Here is a 19,853-nt window from a genome sequence, read left to right as displayed (position 1 = left end):
AAGGTAAATTTGGCTGTTTCAGGTTTATTAAAATTGAGTTATTAATTGCTAGACAGTTATTTACATGAAATCTCATGTTGATCTCTTAACAAAAGATTATAATTAAAACTCTTAGGTAGATACAAAAACTATAGAAAGATTGTTTTCCATTTTGTTTCTGTAATGTTTATGCTACTTTTAACTTTTAGTTTTGACTGCCTTGATTATGTGACTTTTCAATAAAAATTTTCAGTCTTTATTTTTTGGCCATTATTAATGCATGATTGTTACTTAAATCAATTTTGTTGTATAGAAGAATGGACTATTGGAAATTTATCCACTTTTTAGTGTCAAGTACACTGGATGTATACCATTGACAGGGCCCAGGACTTTTTTAACACGTTGTAAAGGGAATTCTACTCAGCGGTAAAGAATCTCCTGCCAAGAAGGAGAGGTGAGTTCAATCCCTGGATCACGAAGATCCCTTGGAGAAGGAAATGGCAACCCACTCCAGTATTCTTGCCTGAAGAATCCCCATGGATAGAGGAGCCTGGCAGGCTATAGTCTGTGGGGTGGCAGAGAGTCAGACACAACTTAGCAACTAAACAGCAGCAAAGGGAATGCTAATACAGGTGATGGCCTTAAGAAACAAAGGACTAAATCTCCACAGATCCTTACAGTCCTCCTAAATCTTCCTTCTCCTTTTTATCCGTACTGCTCTCCTCTCTCTCAAGATGAATTTATCAGATAAGTCCTAATCCATTCACAGCTTTATATATCTCTGTACTTTTAAAGGAATTAATTTGAAATCATTTGTTATTCTCAAATGTGCCCTAATTTTTTAAAATACGTATATTTATACATAACTAGACCATAAGTTGTTAGCATTTAGGAAAACCAGAGGTCTCATTTGGATTTGGAAAATCTATGATTTCAAATTCCTCCTGTTAAAATGGTAGCAATACCTATTGTAGCTACCTCACATCACTCTCTAGGTTAGGATAAAAAGTAGCATGTAGGGACTTCCCTAGTGGTCCAGTGATTAAGGCTCTGCATTTTCGCTGCTGAGGACCTGGTTTCAATCTTGGGTCAGAGGAACTAAGATCCCACAAGCCAGGAGTCATGGCCAGGAAAAAAAAAAAAAAAACATGTAAAATACACTACAACTTGGACATTTTGTGTGGTCCCAGAACAATAATTGGCCACTCAAAATCCTTTTTTTGAAAAATGAAACTCCATCAGTTCCTGAAATTAATGAAGTGTTAGTGTGTATTTCAGTACACACATTTAGCTACATTTAAAATATAAAAGAGTTTCAAATTTTTCAGTTTTACATCTTTCTTATCACATTCATATTGCAGGCTTTTTATCTCTTCCTCTTTCCTGCTTCATTCCTTTTTGCCCCTAAATTTCTGGAAACCTACCCAAGAGAGATCTTTCTGTGAAATGCTTGTCTTCTTTCTATACAAGTCTCCCCCAAACACTCCTATTTCAAGGAGATTATCTTTCTGAAAAATGTCCAACATCACCAAGGAATAAACTGAGAATCACGTGTTTCCTGAAAGGAAGTTCATGCAGCCTTTTAAAAAAAGTTATGGAATGGATACCTTCAACAGAACAGATAGTACAGATTCAAAAAATAACAGTGGAAGTCCACACCAAGTGATTTCCTACTTCATGAGTCTGCTTCCGTGGTGGTGTTTACTTAAAGCATTTTCATTAGAGTTCTGTAATGTAGCAATAAATTTAAAAAGTGAAAATTTAAGAAATGAAAACAACTCTTTTTAACAGCCTCCATCTTAAAAGCCCATAATAGGAATAAGCTTAGCCAAAGAATTGTAGGACTTGTACACTGAAGATTACAAATGTTGAAAGAAATTAAAGACATCCCCTGTGCATGAACTGGAAGACTTACTAAGATGGTAATGCTTTCCAAACTGATCTACAGATTCAACATAAGCCCTCCCAATATCCTAAGTAGGTTTTTTCTTTGGGTTTTTGTTTTGTTTTGTTTTGTTTTTGCAGAATCTGGCAAGTTCATCATAAAATTCATATGGAAATCCAAAGGACCAGAATAGCCAAAACAATCTTGAAAAAGAAAAAATGTGGAGCATTTATACTTCCCAAATTCAAAACTTAGCACAAGGCTACAGTAATCCAGACAGTGTATGGGGAAGGAAAAGGCAACCCACTCCAGTATTCTTGCCTGGAAAATCCCATGGACAGAGGAGCCTCACGGGCTACAGTACATGGGGTTGCAAAAGAGCCAGCCACAACTTAGCAATTAAACAAGAGCAACAGTACCAAGTTTGGCAGAAAGCAAAGAGGAACAAACTAAAGAGCCTTTTGATGAAGTTGAAAGAGGAGAGGGGAAAAAACTGGCTTAAAACTTAACATTCAAAAAACTAAGATCATGGCATCCAGTCCCATCACATCATGGCAAATGGTGGGGAAACAGTGGAAACAGTGACAGACTTTATCTTCTTGGGCTCCAAAATCACTGTGGATGGTGACTGCAGCCATGAAATTAAAAGATGCTTAATCCTTGAAAGAAAGGCAATGACAAACATAGACAGCATATTAAAAAGCAGAGACACTACTTTGCCTGCAAAGGTCCATCTAGTCAAAGCTGTGGTTTTTCCAGTAGTCACGTACGGATGTGAGAGTGGACAATAAAAAAGGCTGAGCTCTGACGAATTGATGCTTTTGAACTGTGGTATTGGAGAAGACTCTTGAGAGTCCCTTGGATTGCCAAGGAGATCAAACCAGTCAATCCTAAAGGAAATCAACCCTGAATATTCACTGGAAGGACTGATGCTGAAGCTGAAGCTCCAATACTTTGGCCACCTGATGTGAAGAGCCGACTCATTGGAAAAGATCCCGATGCTGGGAAAGGTTGAAGGAAGGAGAAGGGGACGACAGAGAATGAAGTGCTTTGATGGCATTACTGACTCAATGGACATGCATTTCAGCAAATGGAGGACTGGGAAGCCTGGCATGCTGCAGTCCATGGGGACACAGAGTCGGCCATGACTGACCAAATGAACAACCACCAACTTTGGGACAATGACCAAATAAATATTTATTAAAAAAAAGAAAAGACAGTGTGGTACTGACATAAGGTTATACTGATTAAAAGAAAAGAATTGAGAGTCCAGAAATGAACTGTTAAAGTTAATTGATTTTCAAGAAGGGCATCAAGATGCTTCAATGGAGAAAGAATAGCCTTCTTAGCCAATGGTGTTGGAACAACTAGGTATCTACATTGAAAAGATGAAGTTGGGCTACCACCTCGTACCACTTAATCAGCTCAAACTGGAACAAAGACTTACATGGAACAGCTAGAAGGTAAAACTCTCAGGAGAATGCATAGGAGAAAATCTTTGTGACCTTGCATTAGATAGCAGTTTCTTAGGTATGCATGCTCAGTCATTTCAGTTATGTCCAACTCTTTGAGGCCCCATGGACCATAGCCCACCAGGCCCCTCTGTCCATGGGATTTCCCAAGCAAAAATACTGGAGTGGGTTGCCATTTCCTTCTCCAGGGGATCTTCCCAACCTAGGGATCAAACCCACGTCTTCTGTGTCTCCTGCATTGCACTTTAATTTTTTGTCACTGAGCCACCAAGGAAGCTCTTTCTCAGGTATAATACCAGGCAATTCATACAAATTAGATAAATTGGACCTCATCAAAATTAAAAACTGTGCTTCAAAAGACACCATCATAAATGGAAAAGATTACACAGAAGGTGAGAACATAAGAACAAGTACCCAGACTATATAGTGAACTCCTATGACTCAATAAAAAAGAATCTAGTGTTTTAAGTAGGCTGAGATTTGAATGTACATTTCAACAAAAATATTCACTTATCCAATAAGCACATGAATATATGTTCAATTTTGTTAGTTATTAGGGAAATGCAAATCAAAATTACAACAAGATACCACTTCACATCAGTTAGAAATGGCTAAAATCAAAGACAATAACACGGGTATGGAGAAATTTGGAACTCTTAATACGTTGCTGGTGGGGATCTTAAAATGATGCAGCCACTTTGGAAAACCGTATGAAGGTGTCTCGAAAAACAGCAGCATTATATGACCCAGCAATTCCACTCTGGGGTACATAACCCCTGCAAAAAAAAGACACGAATTCGAAAAGATATACGCACCCCCATGTCCATAACAGCATTATTTATAATTGCCAAGGTATGGAAGCAACCTAAACGTACACCGATAGATGAATGGATAAAGACGTGGTATATAGATATATGGTATATAGAAGACTACCCAGCCATTAAAAAGAATGAAATTTTGCCATTTGCAGCAACAGGACTTGGGTATCAGGCTAAGTGAAATAATTCAGACAGAGGAAGACAAATACTGTATGATATCACTTATATGCGGAGTCAAAAATTCAACAAACTAGTGAGTATAACAAAGAAGCAGCAGACACAGATATAGTGACCAAACTAGTTGTTACCAGGGGGAGCTGGAAGGGAGGAGGGACAGTACAGGGATAGGGAACTAAAAGGCACAAATTACTATATATAAAATAAACTACAAGGATATATTGTACAATAGAAGGAATATAGCCAATATTTTATAATAATTATAAATGAAATATGTTGTGAACACCATGCTGTACACATGTAACAATATAAAATTGTACATCCATTACAATTCAAAATAAAAAATTATTCATAAAAAATGTGTTTAATAGATATACCACTGATTTCAGAAAAAGGGAGCTGATAAAATGGAATAAGCATGTATGAGGTATCACACTGAGTGCTTTATATATAGGCATAGGCTTAAGTGGCTGTTTTTCCTCAAATTCTGTTTAAAATTCTAAATAGCATGAAAATTTTGTATTGGCACATTTTTGCTGTCTCAGTCTTAGGCTGATTATTGCTTTCTCAAAACCAATGTAATAGCATACTATTTATATAATTAGTTAACTTTTAAACTTTTGTTAGCTCTTGATAAGAATACCTTTCCAGGACACTAGTACAAGTCATGGCAAGACAACTGTCTCAAGATAAAGGGAATTATTAGTAGACGCATATACTTTAAAATGAAACTTTTGGGGGACTTCCCTGGTCCAGCAGTCAACACTCTGCTCTTCCAATGCAGGGGGCACAGGCTTGATCTCTGGTCAGGGAACTAAGATCCTGCACGCCTTGCAGTGTGGCCAAAAGAAGAACAAATGATAATGTATTAAGTTTGTAGCTTTGTAACTTGCCTAGTCAACATGAACTCAGCTCAAAGAAAATTTGTCCAGAAATGCTTCTATCAGCAAAGCCTTGGTGTATAATTTTATTTTGAAAGGTAAGTAATAAAAGGAGATAGAGTCATTAAGATAAGGTCCATGTCTAAAATATAGGACAGGAAAGAAACAAACCTATTGTCCTTAAACACGTTCATAAAATGTTCTCTCTTGTCTACAATTGAAAACTTTTAGGGTGAGGATGTAGAACCTGGATACCAGGAGAAAGTATGTGTGATATTTTGCCAAAAATCAGAAATTTCTAGGCATGGTTTCAGTCAACCACATTTTAGCATTGCTTTGCCCCAGCCACAAAATGCATCATCCCCAAATATTAAACAATGTCCTATGCCCAAACTGCCATCACTGCATAGTCAGTGCTGTCAAGTTCTTGCATGGAAGCTTCCCTCTGTCACAATATGAAAACCAACTCAGGAATCAGAGTATCTGAACTCGAACTTGAGCATTAAATAACTGGTCTCTTAGTAACAACAAAGCAGCCTAGGCAGATTTATTCTTGACTCAGTAAATATAGGCCACACTCAGGTTGTGATGGCCTGTAGCCAGCCAGCTGGGTGTGTCCCTACAATTCAAAAGATGGCTAATGGAGTGCGGTTTGAATTCAAAAGTAGAAAGATCATCCTTGAGATGTACTGTTTCTTCAGCTGAGAGATGATTGAGGATATTAATGCCAATTATGAAAACTGAAAAACTATATTCTACAGAGCTTGAAAGCAGTAAAAGGCTATTCTTCCCCAACCTTGTCTATCTGCCTCTAAGATCATGAAAACAAAGCAAGGGATTGGGCTTGGAGCTTCCTGGGCATCCTTTTGACACTGCAATTTCTAGTAGTGATTCTCAACTACAGTCCATACCAGAAGTCTAACATGCTTCACAGTAAGCTTCCTTGTTACTCATGGATGATTCATTTAGTTTATTCATTCACTCAGCAAACATTTATCAGGGATTGGGCACTGTGACATGACTAAGCGACCAAACAACAACAACAGACACTTTGACAAGGATAAAGTGATATGGGAAAAGCATAATTGCCCACTTGGGATGCAGATAAGTAAATAGCAGTATACTCAAGTTATACAACTGAAGACTACCCATAGTGCATGAACTAGAGCTATGTGTATCCCCAAAATGTGTGTGTATATGCATACCAAGTTGCTTCATTCACGTCCAATCCTCTGTGACCCCACGTACTATAGTCCGCCAGGCTCCTCTGTCCGTGGAATTCTCCAGACAAGAATACCGGAGTGGGTTGCCATACCCTCCTCCTGCCATACTCTGGATCTTCCTGACCCAGGAATCCAATCTATGTCTCTTCAGGCAGGCAGATTCTTTACCACTGAGCCACCTGGGAAGCCCCAGCTAACATCAGTGGATGGTCTTAAAGATGAGAGATAAGAATAGCAATCTGCATGTTTTTCAAAACAACACCAGGGGTCACTATAAGCTGCTGCTGCTGCTGCTAGTCACTTCAGTCGTGTCCGACTCTGTGCAACCCCAAAGACGTCAGCCCACCAGGCTCCCCAGTCCCTGGGATTCTCCAGGCAAGAACACTGGAGTGGGTTGCCATTTTCTTCTCCGATGCATGAAAGTGAAAAGTCAAAGTGAAGTCGTTTAGTCGTGTCTGACTCTTAGCGACCCCATGGACCGCAGGCTACCAGGCTCCTCCATCTATGGGATTTTCCAAGCAAGAGCACTGGAGTGGGGTGCCATTGCCTTCTCCACACTATAAGCTAGAAACCTTTAAACATTTTTAAATGTTGAGTTAATATCAATCACATGGTTTTATTTGAATACTAAGCAACAACAAAATTAATTCAGTATTTATTATTCAAAATAAACAGGCAGATGAAGGATAAAGACCTATATGCAGGTTGAAGTTTAGGTAAAAAAACTTTCAATTTTCTGGTTGGGTGGGATACCCTGTATCTCCAGAAATAGAGTTCCTGTTACAAACTCTAGATTTTACCATTTTAAGAGATCATTCCCTCCTTCTAGAATTTGTTTATAGCTACAGACACTCTGATCCAGAAAAATGCACAAAATTCAGTGTTTACCAATAAAGAAGCAAGGACTTCATGTTGAGAAACTCTACCAAAGACATTTCAGTCTGATTTCTCTTATTTGTAGAGGATAGGTGAGGCTAAGCTGTGTTACAGGCTTGCTTTCAGCTACAGTTAGGCCTGCACTGGGCTAACTCAGCACACAGCAAACCTGCCCTGCAGAAGCCATTAGCCATTCCTGTTAAGTGCAGTTCTGCTTATCAGCAGCCTAATGGCAACCCACTCCGGCATTCTCACCTGGGAAATCCCATGGACAGAGGTGCATGCGGGCTGCATACAGTCCATGGGGCCACAGAGAGTAGGACGCAACTGAGCAGGCAAGCAACCACTACCTGCATCAATACTTTCACCCAAGAGCCCTTCTTGCTGGGGTTGAAGGCTTGACCTCATCCTTTGAATTGTTTGTGAATTGCCCCTCTAGAGTCTGTAAGTTAGGGGGCAGCAAAATTATAAACAAAAATGTGTGCAGTTTTCAGTCACAAATAATCATTTCGATGAAGTTCATTCTAAGAATTGTGATTTGATTTCATTTGACTTGCTACGTGGTTGTGCGTGCGGAGGCGCCAGTGGTAAAGAACCTGCCTGCAGATGCAGGAGACATAGGAGACAGGAGTTTGATCCCTGGGTTGGGAAGATCCCCTGGAAGAGGGCATGGCAACCCACTCCGGTATTCTTGCCTGGAGAATCCCATGGACTGAGGAGCCTGGAGGGCTACGGTCCATAGGGTCACATAGAGTTGGACAAGACTGAAGTGACTTAGCACACATGCATGTGGAGAGAATTTTGAAAGACACTGTAGGAAATTCCCCCATCCAATGTTTAGGACTCAGTGCTTTCACTGCTTAGGGCCTGGATTCCATCCCAGGTGAGGAAACTAAGATCCCAGAAGCCATGTGGCATGGCAAAAACAAAAGAAAATAACTGAACTCATAGAAACAGTGGTGGTAGCCAGTGGCCCCTGGGTGGAGGAAATAGGGAGAGGTTGGTCAGAGGGTACAAAGTCTTAGTTATGAGATGGATAAGTTCCATCTCTAACTAATGTAGATGCATGTAGAGCATCTAATGGAGAGCATGGTGACTACAGTTAACAGTATTATGTACTTGAAAGTTGACAAGTGAACTTAAGTGTTCTCATGGAACTGCTATCAAAAAAGATATTGGATGAATTTCTACGTCTGGCCATGACTGAATAAAGGGAACTGGACTTGCTCTCAGATCCACTTTTTTTTTTTTTTAGATATTTGGTTATAATTGAAGTCAGATTAAACAGACTATTTAGCTACTTACACTGATAGAGCTATAAGCCTCAAAAAGGTCAAATGGATTTCAAACAATTTAACTGCATTTTAGAACTGAAACCCAAACATATTTAAAGAAATCTTAAAATATTCAAACATCCAATAGCACATAATTGACAGCACTGGTGTCTGATCATGAATTACCAGACAAACAATTAAGCAGTAAAACATGTTGTCTCAGTACCAATAGGAAGAAAACCAAGATGCAGATGCAGAAATGGCATAGTCAGTAGATAAGACATTAAAACAGCTATTAAAAGTATACTTAATATGCTCAAGAAGGTTGCAGAAAAGAAATGTAAATTGTAGAAAGAACCAAGTTAAATTGCTAGATATGAGAAATACTACATCTGAGATGAAAAAAAAAAAATATATATATATATATATATATATGAGATTAACAGCAGTGAAACATCACATGTGGGTGCATGCTCAGTCGCTCACTCAGACTCTTTGGGACCCCATGGGACCCACCAGCCTCCTCTACCTACGAGATTCTTCAGGCAGAAATAGTGGAATGGGTTGCCATTTCCTCCTCCAGGGGATCTTTCTGACCCAGGCATCAAACCCATGTCTCCTGCATTGCAGGCAGATTCTTTACCTCTGAGCCACCTGGGAAGGCCGGAAGCCCTTTTGGGAACCGTTAATAAGCTAAGAATAATTCTAAGATTACTGTCTTTGACAAATTAGAGATCTAACTCACAGCAGTTAATTCTTCTGGAATAATCCTTTCCTGTAGAACTCTCCTAAGTATTGACTTCCACAGAAGTTTCCAAATCAGACATGCCTGTTTATGTTACGTTTACCCAGAGAGATAAATTGCCAAGGCTAAGAAATTGCACAGTCCAGCATAAGCAAGACAAACTGAGGAAATTTTTAAAGTATGTGTTCTTATCACAGAAAATGTCTCAATTGTCAAAAATCTTACATTTCTCAACTGCATACACACCTTAGCACATTTCCACTAAAAGCTGTTCCTCTCTAATTAGCAAAATTTTCACTTTGCTTTACTTCCAGGTTTGTTCAAAGACTGCAGAATTTTATTTTGAAAGTGTTTTTGGTTTGAGTAGGCTTTGATCAAAAACTTTAACTCAAAGAATAGTTTTGTTCAAAAATCATCTAATTCACAGTTCAATAGAATCTACAAGGTAGAATGTTTTTAAAGTATTTGCATTTTTTTTTCAAATTCATCTGACTTACTGACAAACATGTTCATAAAACAAGTATTTTCACTCTTTAAGCTAGCAAAAAAATTCAGTGCTTTTTGTTTAGTACTTGAAGTATATATATTAAAAAAGCTATCAGAAAAACTATGTTATTTATAACTTAAAAACTTGGTCTCACTCACCTTCTCCTGGTTGACCCGTACAGGCAGAAGAAAGCAGATATTGTGGAAAGGTTAATGTTAATTCACAGCTAATCTCTGAAATCTCTTGGGGGTATTTATACTTATGCCCCTCCCCTAACCATCTAAATTTAAAAGAAGACTGAGGAGACTTTAAGTCTTCAGGTAGGAGTTACTTCTGTCCTTGAGGAGCTGAAAGGTAGACTTACCCCTGGAGGTGAGGAGACTGTGAATCTTTGTGGCAGAGTTTCAACTTTCAGGCTAGAAGAGATGATGAGATTGAGTCACTGGTTCAGTTAGCAGTCGTTGGACCCCTCCTGTGTTCCAGGCAGCACTAAGTACTAGAAAGTTTAAAAAAAAAAAAAAAATCCTATCAGACTGAGTCTTGTCCTCAGAGGACTTAAAATTTCTGAAAAGTAGTGAGAAGAAAGCCCTCAGGTGCAGTTTCACCTCAGCTTTGCGGTCAGTGCCTTGTTCCAGAAACTGAGCTGGACAGCGGGACTTCACAGAGGGACACTGACCTTCAGGTGACACAAAGCGAAGGGAGATGAGAGTCAGAGAAGGGTTTGGAAAGCAAGAGTATTCTCTATGCAATTCAAAGGTGAGCAGGAGCTTCTGGCCTAGAAGGAGGAAGGGCCCCTCCCCTTCCCATGCTCTGGGCTAGGGACAAGTGTCTGCAACTGCCCAGGCTGGAAAGAGAGAAAGAATAAAGTATCCTTGAAGTTTGGGTTTTGAGGGTATAGTATCTGTGGGTTGAGATTAAAGAAGAAGAAGTACATTGAATCAAGATTGTGAATTTGCTCATGACAAGCTAAAGGTGCTGAATTTTACTAGGGGAGCCCTTGAAGGTTTTTTAACTCATTTGTTCCCAACCCTTTTGGCACCAGAAACCAGTTTCATGGAAGACAGTTTTCTCAGGAATAGGGAGGGGAGTGTTTGAGTTTGTCAACTATGAATTGGCACTTGCCAAGAGCATTTGCCAACTACTAAACAACAGTAACAACAAGGGCATCTGCCATCTGCCTCTGTGGAGACTGAACCCTGTGCTGCTGCAGCTGTTGACCTTTAACACCTCTTGAAGGAGTTCTGGGTGAATGAGGTGCTCTGTGCTCCAGGGAATCTGATGGGACAGGTCTTTAGATGACTGGATATTTTTAGGAACAGATTTTACGATCTCAATCCCTGCATCTCCTCATATCTAGAAAAGCACTAAATCTGTTCATGGTGACATCAGATCCTCATGACTAGGAGAAAGCCTCTTGTAAAGGAAGCTTGATTACATTTGATAGGTAGGTAGAATAGGAAACAGGAGTCCAGAATGGCGGTGGCTAAAAGACAAGGGAGGGAAAAGCCAATGAAAATAGAACAAAGGAAGGTCAGAGGCCTGGAGTGAGGACCTCAGGTAAAGCAAACAGCACTGGCTAGCCCAATTTGCATAGGGCAGGCCCAGGGGGAGGAGAAAAAACGGATGAAAAGAGGAGCCAAAACTGAGCCCGGGGCTTCTCTTCTCTTTGCGTCTTTTGGGTCGGCTTGCCCTCACACCTCGAGGATGTTTTTTCCTTTACTTTCTAAATGAAAATGAGCTGTAACACGGAGCTGTAACACTGGTTGTCCAAGGGCTGTTAACACTGGTCTGTCACTTCAACTTTTTGTTGTGACGAGACAGAACCGAGGAAATTACATACTCCCCCACACATTGAACTCCCCCTTCACCAAAACCATATATATTCACCTTGCCGCACTACCTCTTTGGAGCCGTCTCTCAGAGCTCTCTGAAGTGCTGCCTCCCTGGGTGCAGTCCTCATTTTGCCACAAATAATACTTCAGTCTCAACTTTCAAGTTGTACATCATTTTTAGTTGACAATTACACCCACTGCTCACCTCCTGCCATGCAGCCTGGTTCCTACCAGGTCAGGTACTGTTTTAATTGGCTGATGTCATAATCAGACTAATACTTCAGGAAGATCACACCTCAGCTCTGATCCTCAGAGAGAGCTTGGGTTAGAAGGGAGAACACTGAAAATTCACAACATGGAAGAACTCCATGTTGTTGCAGGAAAGAGTAGAGTGCGACTGGAGGATCAGGGCCCAGGTGTTGGGCAAGCCCCTCAGATGGGATGGGCTGCCAAGTGGGGTCCGAGGCTTCTAAAGTAAATAATTCAAGAGCCAGCCCTGGTAAAGTGAAAGCAGGTTTATTTAGACAGATTTGCTGCTAGACCATTCAGGTATGACCTAAATCAAATCCCTTATGATTATACAGTGGAAGTGAGAAATAGATTTAAGGGCCTAGATCTGATAGACAGAGTGCCTGATGAACTATGGAATGAGGTTCGTGGCATTGTACAGGAGACAGGGATCAAGATCATCCCCATGGAAAAGAAATGCAAAAGAGCAAAATGGCTGTCTGGGGAGGCCTTACTAATAGCTGAGAAAAGAAGAGAAGCAAAAAAGCAAAGGAGAAAAGGAAAGCTATAAGCATCTGAATACAGAGTTCCAGAGAATAGCAAGAAGAGATAAGAAAGCCTTCTTCAGCGATTAATGCAAAGAAATAGAGGAAAAGAACCGAATGGGAAAGACTAGAGATCTCTTCAAGAAAATTAAAGATACCAAGGGAACATTTCATGTAAAGATGGGCTCGATAAAGGACAGAAATGGTATGGACCTAACAGAAGCAGAAGATATTGAGAAGAGGTGGTGGCAAGAATACACGGAAGAACTATACGAGAAAGATCTTCACTACCCGGATAATCACGATGGTGTGATCACTCACCTAGAGCCAGACATCCTGGAATGTGAAGTCAAGTGGGCCTTAGAAAGCATCACTACGAACAAAGCTAGTGGAGGTGATGGAATTCCAGTGGAGCTATTTCAAATCCTGAAAGATGCTGCTGTGAAAGTGCTGCACTCAATATGCCAGCAAATTTGGAAAACTCAGCAGTGGCCACAGCACTGGAAAAGTCAGTTTTCATTCCAGTCCCAAAGAAATGCAATGCCAAAGAATGCTCAAAGTACTGCACAATTGCACTCATCTCACACACTAGTAAAGTAATACTCAAAATTCTCCAAGCCAGGCGTCAGCAATATGTGAACCGTGGACTCCTGGATGTTCAAGCTGGTTTTAGAAAAGGCAGAGGAACCAGAGATCAAATTACCAACATCTGTTGGATCATGGAAAAAGCAAGAGAGTTCCAGAAAAACAACTATTTCTGCTTTATTGACTATGCCAAAGCCTTTACTGTGTGGATCACAATAAACTGTGGAAAATTCTGGAAGAGATGGGAATACCAGACCACCTGACCTGCCTCTTGAGAAATCTGTATGCAGGCCAGGAAGCAACAGTTAGAACTAGACATGGAACAACAGACTGGTTCCAAACAGGAAAAGGAGTACATCAAGGCTGTACATTGTCACCCTGCTTATTTAACTTCTATGCAGAGTACATCATGAGAAATGCTGGACTGGAAGAAACACAAGCTGGAATCAAGATAGCCAGGAGAAATATCAATAACCTCAGATATGCAGATGACACCACCCTTATGGCAGAAAGTGAAGAGGAGCTAAAAAGCCTCTTGATGAAAGTGAAAGAGGAGAATGAAAAAGTTGGCTTAAAACTCAACATTCAGAAAACGAAGATCATTGCATCTGGTCCCACCACTCCGTGGGAAATAGATGGGGAAACAGTGGAAACAGTGTCAGACTTTATTTTTCTGGGCTCCAAAATCACTGCAGATGGTGATTGCAGACATCAAATTAAAAGACGCTTACTCCTTGGAAGAAAAGTTATGACCAACCTAGATAGCATGTTCAAAGCAGAGACATTACTTTGCCGACTAAGGTCCATCTAGTCAGGGCTATGGCTTTTCCAGTAGTCATGTATGGATGTGAGAGTTGGACTGTAAATAAGGCTGAGCGCCAAAGAATTGATACATTTGAACTGTGGTGTTGGAGAAGACTCTTGAGAGTCCCTTGGACTGCAAGGAGATCCAACCAGTCCATTCTGAAGGAGATCAGCCCTGGGATTTCTTTGGAAGGAATGATGCTAAAGCTGAAACTCCAGTACTGTGGCCACCTCATGCAAAGAGTTGACTCATTGGAAAAGACTTTGATGTTGGGAGGGATTGAGGGCAGGAGGAGAAGGGGACGACAGAGGATGAGATGGCTGGATGGCATCACTGACTTGATGAACATGAATCTGAGTGAACTCTGGGAGTTGGTGATGGACAGAGAGGCCTGGCGTGCTGCAATTTATGGGGTCGCAAAGAGTCAGACACGACTGAGCGACTGAACTGAACTGAACTGCATCTATAGACAGAGTGTTAGCTATCTTAGAAAGTGAGGCTGAGCTAAAAATTACTAGGCAGTCAGTGTGGAACTCTGAGAACCCAGTCGGTAAACATCCTCCTCTGTTGTCCTAAATTCTTGTAATGTGTCTTTAGTCTGATAGATAATCAGCACTCACGTCCAGAAATTCTGTTCCATATTCCTGAGGAAAAAGCAACTGGTGATCCTTAATCTTAAACCCATACATCTGGTGGTAAAATGGCCAGGGGGCATGAAAAAGGGTGGTGATTTAATCCAAGGATCAAGAGAAGCTATAGAGATGTTAAGTATCTTGATCTTTAAATTGATTGGTTAGAAATAAAGTGATCTAAGAAAGTGAATGCCAAAAAATGCTCAACCACAATTGCACTCATCTTACAAGCTAGTTAGTTGGAGCAGGCAATGGCACCTCTTGCCTGGAAAATCCCATGGATGGAGGAGCCTGGTAGGCTGCAGTCCATGGGGTGGCTAGAGTCGGACACAACTGAGTCGGACACTTTGGCTTTTCACTTTCATGCATTGGAGAAGGAAATGGCAACCCACTTCAGTATTCTTGCCTAGAGAATCCCAGGGATGGGGGAGCCTGATGGGCTGCCGTCTATGGGGTCACACAAGTTGGATACGACTGAAGCGACTTAGCAGCAGTAGCAGCAGCACAAGCTAGTAAAGTAATGCTCAAAATTCTCCAAGCCAGGCTTCACCAATACGTGAACCGTGAACTTCCTGATGTTCAAGGTGGTTTTAGAAAAGGCAGAGGAACAAGAGATCAAATTACCAACATCTGCTGGATCGTGGAAAAAGCAAGAGTTCCAGAAAAACATCTATTTCTGCTTTATTGACTATGCCAAAGCCTTTGACTGTGTGGATCACAATAAACTGTGGAAAATTCTGGAAGAGATGGGAATACCAGACCACCTAACCTGCCTCTTGAGAAACCTGTATGCAGGTCAGGAAGCAACAGTAAGAACTGGACATGGAACAACAGACTGGTTCCAAATAGGAAAAGGAGTACATCAAGGCTGTATATTGTCACCCTGCTTATTTAACTTCTATGCAGAGTACATCATGAGAAATGCTGGACTGGAAAAAACACAAGCTGGAATCAAGATTGCCGGGAGAAATATCAATAACCTCAGATATGCAGATGACACCACCCTTATGGCAGAAAGTGAAGAGGAGCTAAAAAGCCTCTTGATGAAAGTGAAAGAAGAGAGTGAAAAAGTTGGCTTTAAGTTCAACATTCAGAAAACCAAGATCATTGTATCCAGTCCCATCACTTCATGGGAAATAGATGGGGAAACAGTGGAAACAGTGTCAGACTTTATTTTTCTGGGCTCCAAAATCACTGCAGATGGTGATTGCAGCCATGAAATTAAAAGATGCTTACTCCTTGGAAGAAAAGTTATGACCAACCTAGATAGCATATTCAAAAGCAGAGTCATTACTTTGCCAACAAAGATCCGTCTATGGTTTTTCCAGTGGTCATGTCTGGATGTGAGAGCTGGATGGTGAAGAAAGCTGAGTGCTGAAGAATTGATGCTTTTGAACTGTGGTGTTGGAGAAGACTCTTGAGAGTCCCTTGGACTGCAAGGAGATCCAACCAGTCCATTCTGAAGGAGATCAGCCCTGGGGTTTCTTTGGAAGGAATGATGCTAAAGCTGAAACTCCAGTACTTTAGCCATCTCATGCGAAGAGTTGACTCATTGGAAAAGACTTTGATGCTGGGAGGGATTGGGGGCAGGAGGAGAAAAGGATGACAGAGGATGAGATGGTGGGATGGCATCACCGACTCGATGGACGTGAGTCTTAGTGAACTCCGGGAGTTGGTGATGGACAGGGAGGCCTGGTGTGCTGCGATTCATGGGGTCACAAAGAGTTGGACATGACTGAGCGACTGAACTGAACTGAACCATGAGTATATGTATGTTTATGGATTCCATTCTTCTGCTCCACGGACAAGAACCTATACCTGTCTTAAGGGCAGCCCTGAAATACACACTGGTAAGTTTTTATGGGCTGGGTTATTTCACATGCTAATGAGTGAGAGGATTATTTCAACTATTTGGGGGAAAGGCTCCCCTGGTGGCTCAGTTGGTAAAGAATCCACCTGCAACATGGGAGACTTGGGTTTGACCCCTGGGTTGGGAAGATCCCCTGGAGGAGGGAATGGCAATCCACTCCAGTATTCCTGCCTGGAAAATCCCATGAACAGAGGAGCCTGGAGGGCTGCAGTCCATGGGGTCACAAAGAATCGGATACAATTGAATGACTAAGCATGGATATTTGCTGGAATTGGGCCACCACCCACTTTTTGGTCTTTGGACAGTGCCTTGGAAATGTTGTGGCACCTCTAGATATGTCATTTAGCTTGCTGTTGGAGGATCAGGAGGATCAAGCTCTAGTCTCAGAAGTTGATTTGTCTGCCATCTTCGTCCTCAGTTCAGTTCAGTTCAGTTCAGTCGCTCAGTCATGTCCAACTCTTTGCGACCCCATGAATCGCAGCACACCAGGCCTCCCTGGTCATCACCATCTCCCGGAGTTCACTCAGGCTCATGTCCATCGAGTCCGTGATGCCATCCAGCCATCTCATCTCTGTCGTCCCCTTCTCCTCCTGCCCTCAATCCCTCCCAGCATCAGAGTCTTTTCCAGTGAGTCAACTCTTCTCATGAGGTGGCCAAAGTACTGGAGTTTCAGCTTCAGCATCATTCCTTCCAAAGAAATCCCAGGGCTGATCTCCTTCAGAATGGACTGGTTGGATCTCCTTGCAGTCCAAGGGACTCTCAAGAGTCTTCTCCAACACCACGGTTCAAAAGCATCAATTCTTTGGCGCTCAGCCTTCTTCACAGTCCAACTCTCACATCCATACATGACCACAGGAAAAACCATAGCCCTGACTAGATGGACCTTAGTCAGCAAAGTAATGTCTCTGCTTTTGAATATGCTATCTAGGTTGGTCATAACTTTTCTTCCAAGGAGTAAGCGTCTCTTAATTTGATGTCTGCAATCACCAGCTGCAGTGATTTTGGAGCCCCCTAAAACAAAGTCTGACACTGTTTCCACTGTTTCCCCATCTATTTCTCATGAAGTGATGGGACCAGATGCAATGATCTTTGTTTTCTGAATGTTGAGTTTTAAGCCAACTTTTTCACTCTCCTCTTTCATTTTCATCAAGAGGCTTTTTAGCTCCTCTTCACTTTCTGCCATAAGGGTGGTGTCATCTGCATATCTGAGGTTATTGATATTTCTCCCGGCAATCTTGATTCCAGCTTGTGTTTTTTCCAGTCCAGAGTTTCTCATGATGTACTCTGCATAGAAGTTAAATAAGCAGGGTGACAATATACAGCCTTGATGTACTCCTTTTCCTATTTGGAACCAGTCTGTTGTTCCATGTCTAGTTCTAACTGTTGCTTCCTGGCCTGCATACAGATTTCTCAAGAGGCAGGTTAGGTGGTCTGGTATTCCCATCTCTTCCAGAATTTTCCACAGTTTATTGTGATCCACACAGTCAAAGGCTTTGGCATAGTCAATAAAGCAGAAATAGATGTTTTTCTGGAACTCTCTTGCTTTTTCCACGATCCAACAGATGTTGGCAATTTGATCTCTTGTTCCTCTGCCTTTTCTAAAACCAGCTTGAACATCTGGGAGTTCACCGTTCACATATTGCTGAAGCCTGGCTTGGAGAATTTTGAGCATTACTTTATTAGCATGTGAGATGAGTGCAATGGTGCGGTAGTTTGAGCATTCTTTGGCATTGCCTTTCTTTGGAATTGGAATGAAAACTGACTTTTCCAGTGCTGTGGCCACTGCTGAGTTTTCCAAATTTGCTGGCATATTGAGTGCAGCACTTTCACAGCAGCATCTTTCAGGATTTGAAACAGCTCCACTGGAATTCCATCACCTCCACTAGCTTTGTTTGTAGTGATGCTTTCTAAGGCCCACTTGACTCTACTTTCCAAGATGTCTGGATCTTCATCCTCAGGCTATGTCATTCTTTCAAAGGTTGTGCCTGCCCCTTTCCCTCCTTTTTCAAAACCACTGTAATGCTGGCAGGAGTGGGAAGGAAAGGAAGATTATGAGTCAGTGTTCAAGTAATCATAACAACAGCAGTTAATAAGAATGGAGCCTTTGCTCTATGCTTGGCACTGTGCTAAGAACTTTATTAAGATTGCTATCTAATCCCCAGAACCCTCCATGGATGGTGGACATAATGAAGAAATCCACACCTGACTGTTTAGAAGAAGTAATAAGCACCACACTCACTTGCCCAGGACAGCAAACAGACACTTGATTTCAATTTCGATCCCTCCCAGACCTCTGTAACAGTCCATGTGAAATTTCCAGGTTCACCAGAAAGACAGTCTAGCTGACAAAGACTCTGCTGTTCCCTCCTCCCAAAATAAACTGGCCCACCCTATCCTTTCTTTTACTAACACCTTCTTGTCTGACCTTCCTCCTATTTATAAAATCCTCCCCTTTTGTACAACCCCTCAGTGTGCCTCAGCTTCCCCAGTGGCTCAGACAGTTAAGAATCTTCCTGCACTGCAGGAGACCTGCATTCAATTCCTGTATGGGGAAGATCCTCTGGAGAAGGAAATAGCTACCCACTCCATTATTCTTGCCTGGAGAATACCACGAATAGAGGAGACTGGCACCTTACAATCTATGGTGTCTCACAGAATTGGGCATGACTGAAGAACTAACAAAATGAAGATCATGGCATCTGGTCCCATCACTTCAAGGGAAATAGATGGGGAAACAGTGGAAACAGTGGCAGACTTTATTTTGGGGGGCTCCAAGATCACTGCAGATAGTGATTGCAGCCATGAAGTTAAAAGCCGCTTACTCCTTGGAAGAAAAGTTATGACCAACCTAGATAACATATGCAAAAGCAGAGACATTACTTTGCCGACTAAGGTCCGTCTAGTCAAGGCTATGGTTTTTCCAGTGGTCATGTATGCATGTGAGAATTGGACTGTGAAGAAGGCTGAGCGCCGAAGAATTGATGCTTTTGAACTGTGGTGTTGGAGAAGACTCTTGAGAGTTCCTTGGACTGCAAGGAGATCCAACCAGTCCATTCTGAAGGAGATCAACCCTGGGATTTCTTTGGAAGGAATGATCCTAAAGCTGAAACTCCAGTACTTTGGCCACCTCATGTGAAGGGTTGACTCATTGGAAAAGACTCTGATGCTGGGAGGGATTGGGGGCAGGAGAAGAAGGGGATGACAGAGGATGAGATGGCTGGATGGCATCACGGACTCGATGGATGTGAGTCTGAGTGAACTCCGGGATTTGGTGATGGACAGGGAGGCCTGGCATGCTGCGATTCATGGGGTCACAAAGAGTTGGATACAACTGAGCGACTGAAGTGAACTGAACTGAAGAACTAACACACCCTTTCAGAGTGCCTTAAAGCTGGGTGAGATGCTGCCTGACTCATGAGTCATTTAGGATAACCAATTAGGTCTTCAAATTTATTCAGTTGAATTTTTGATTTTTAACAGCAATAAAACAAAAGTTGTGGTGTGGCTAGAGATTTTAATTTTTTTCAATGTGGAAGCAG

The sequence above is a fragment of the Capra hircus genome, chromosome 14 (assembly GCF_001704415.2).
Source record: "Capra hircus breed San Clemente chromosome 14, ASM170441v1, whole genome shotgun sequence".
NCBI lineage: Eukaryota > Metazoa > Chordata > Mammalia > Artiodactyla > Bovidae > Capra > Capra hircus.
The sequence above is the reverse complement of the archived record's forward strand: the minus strand, read 5'-3'. Positions refer to the sequence as shown.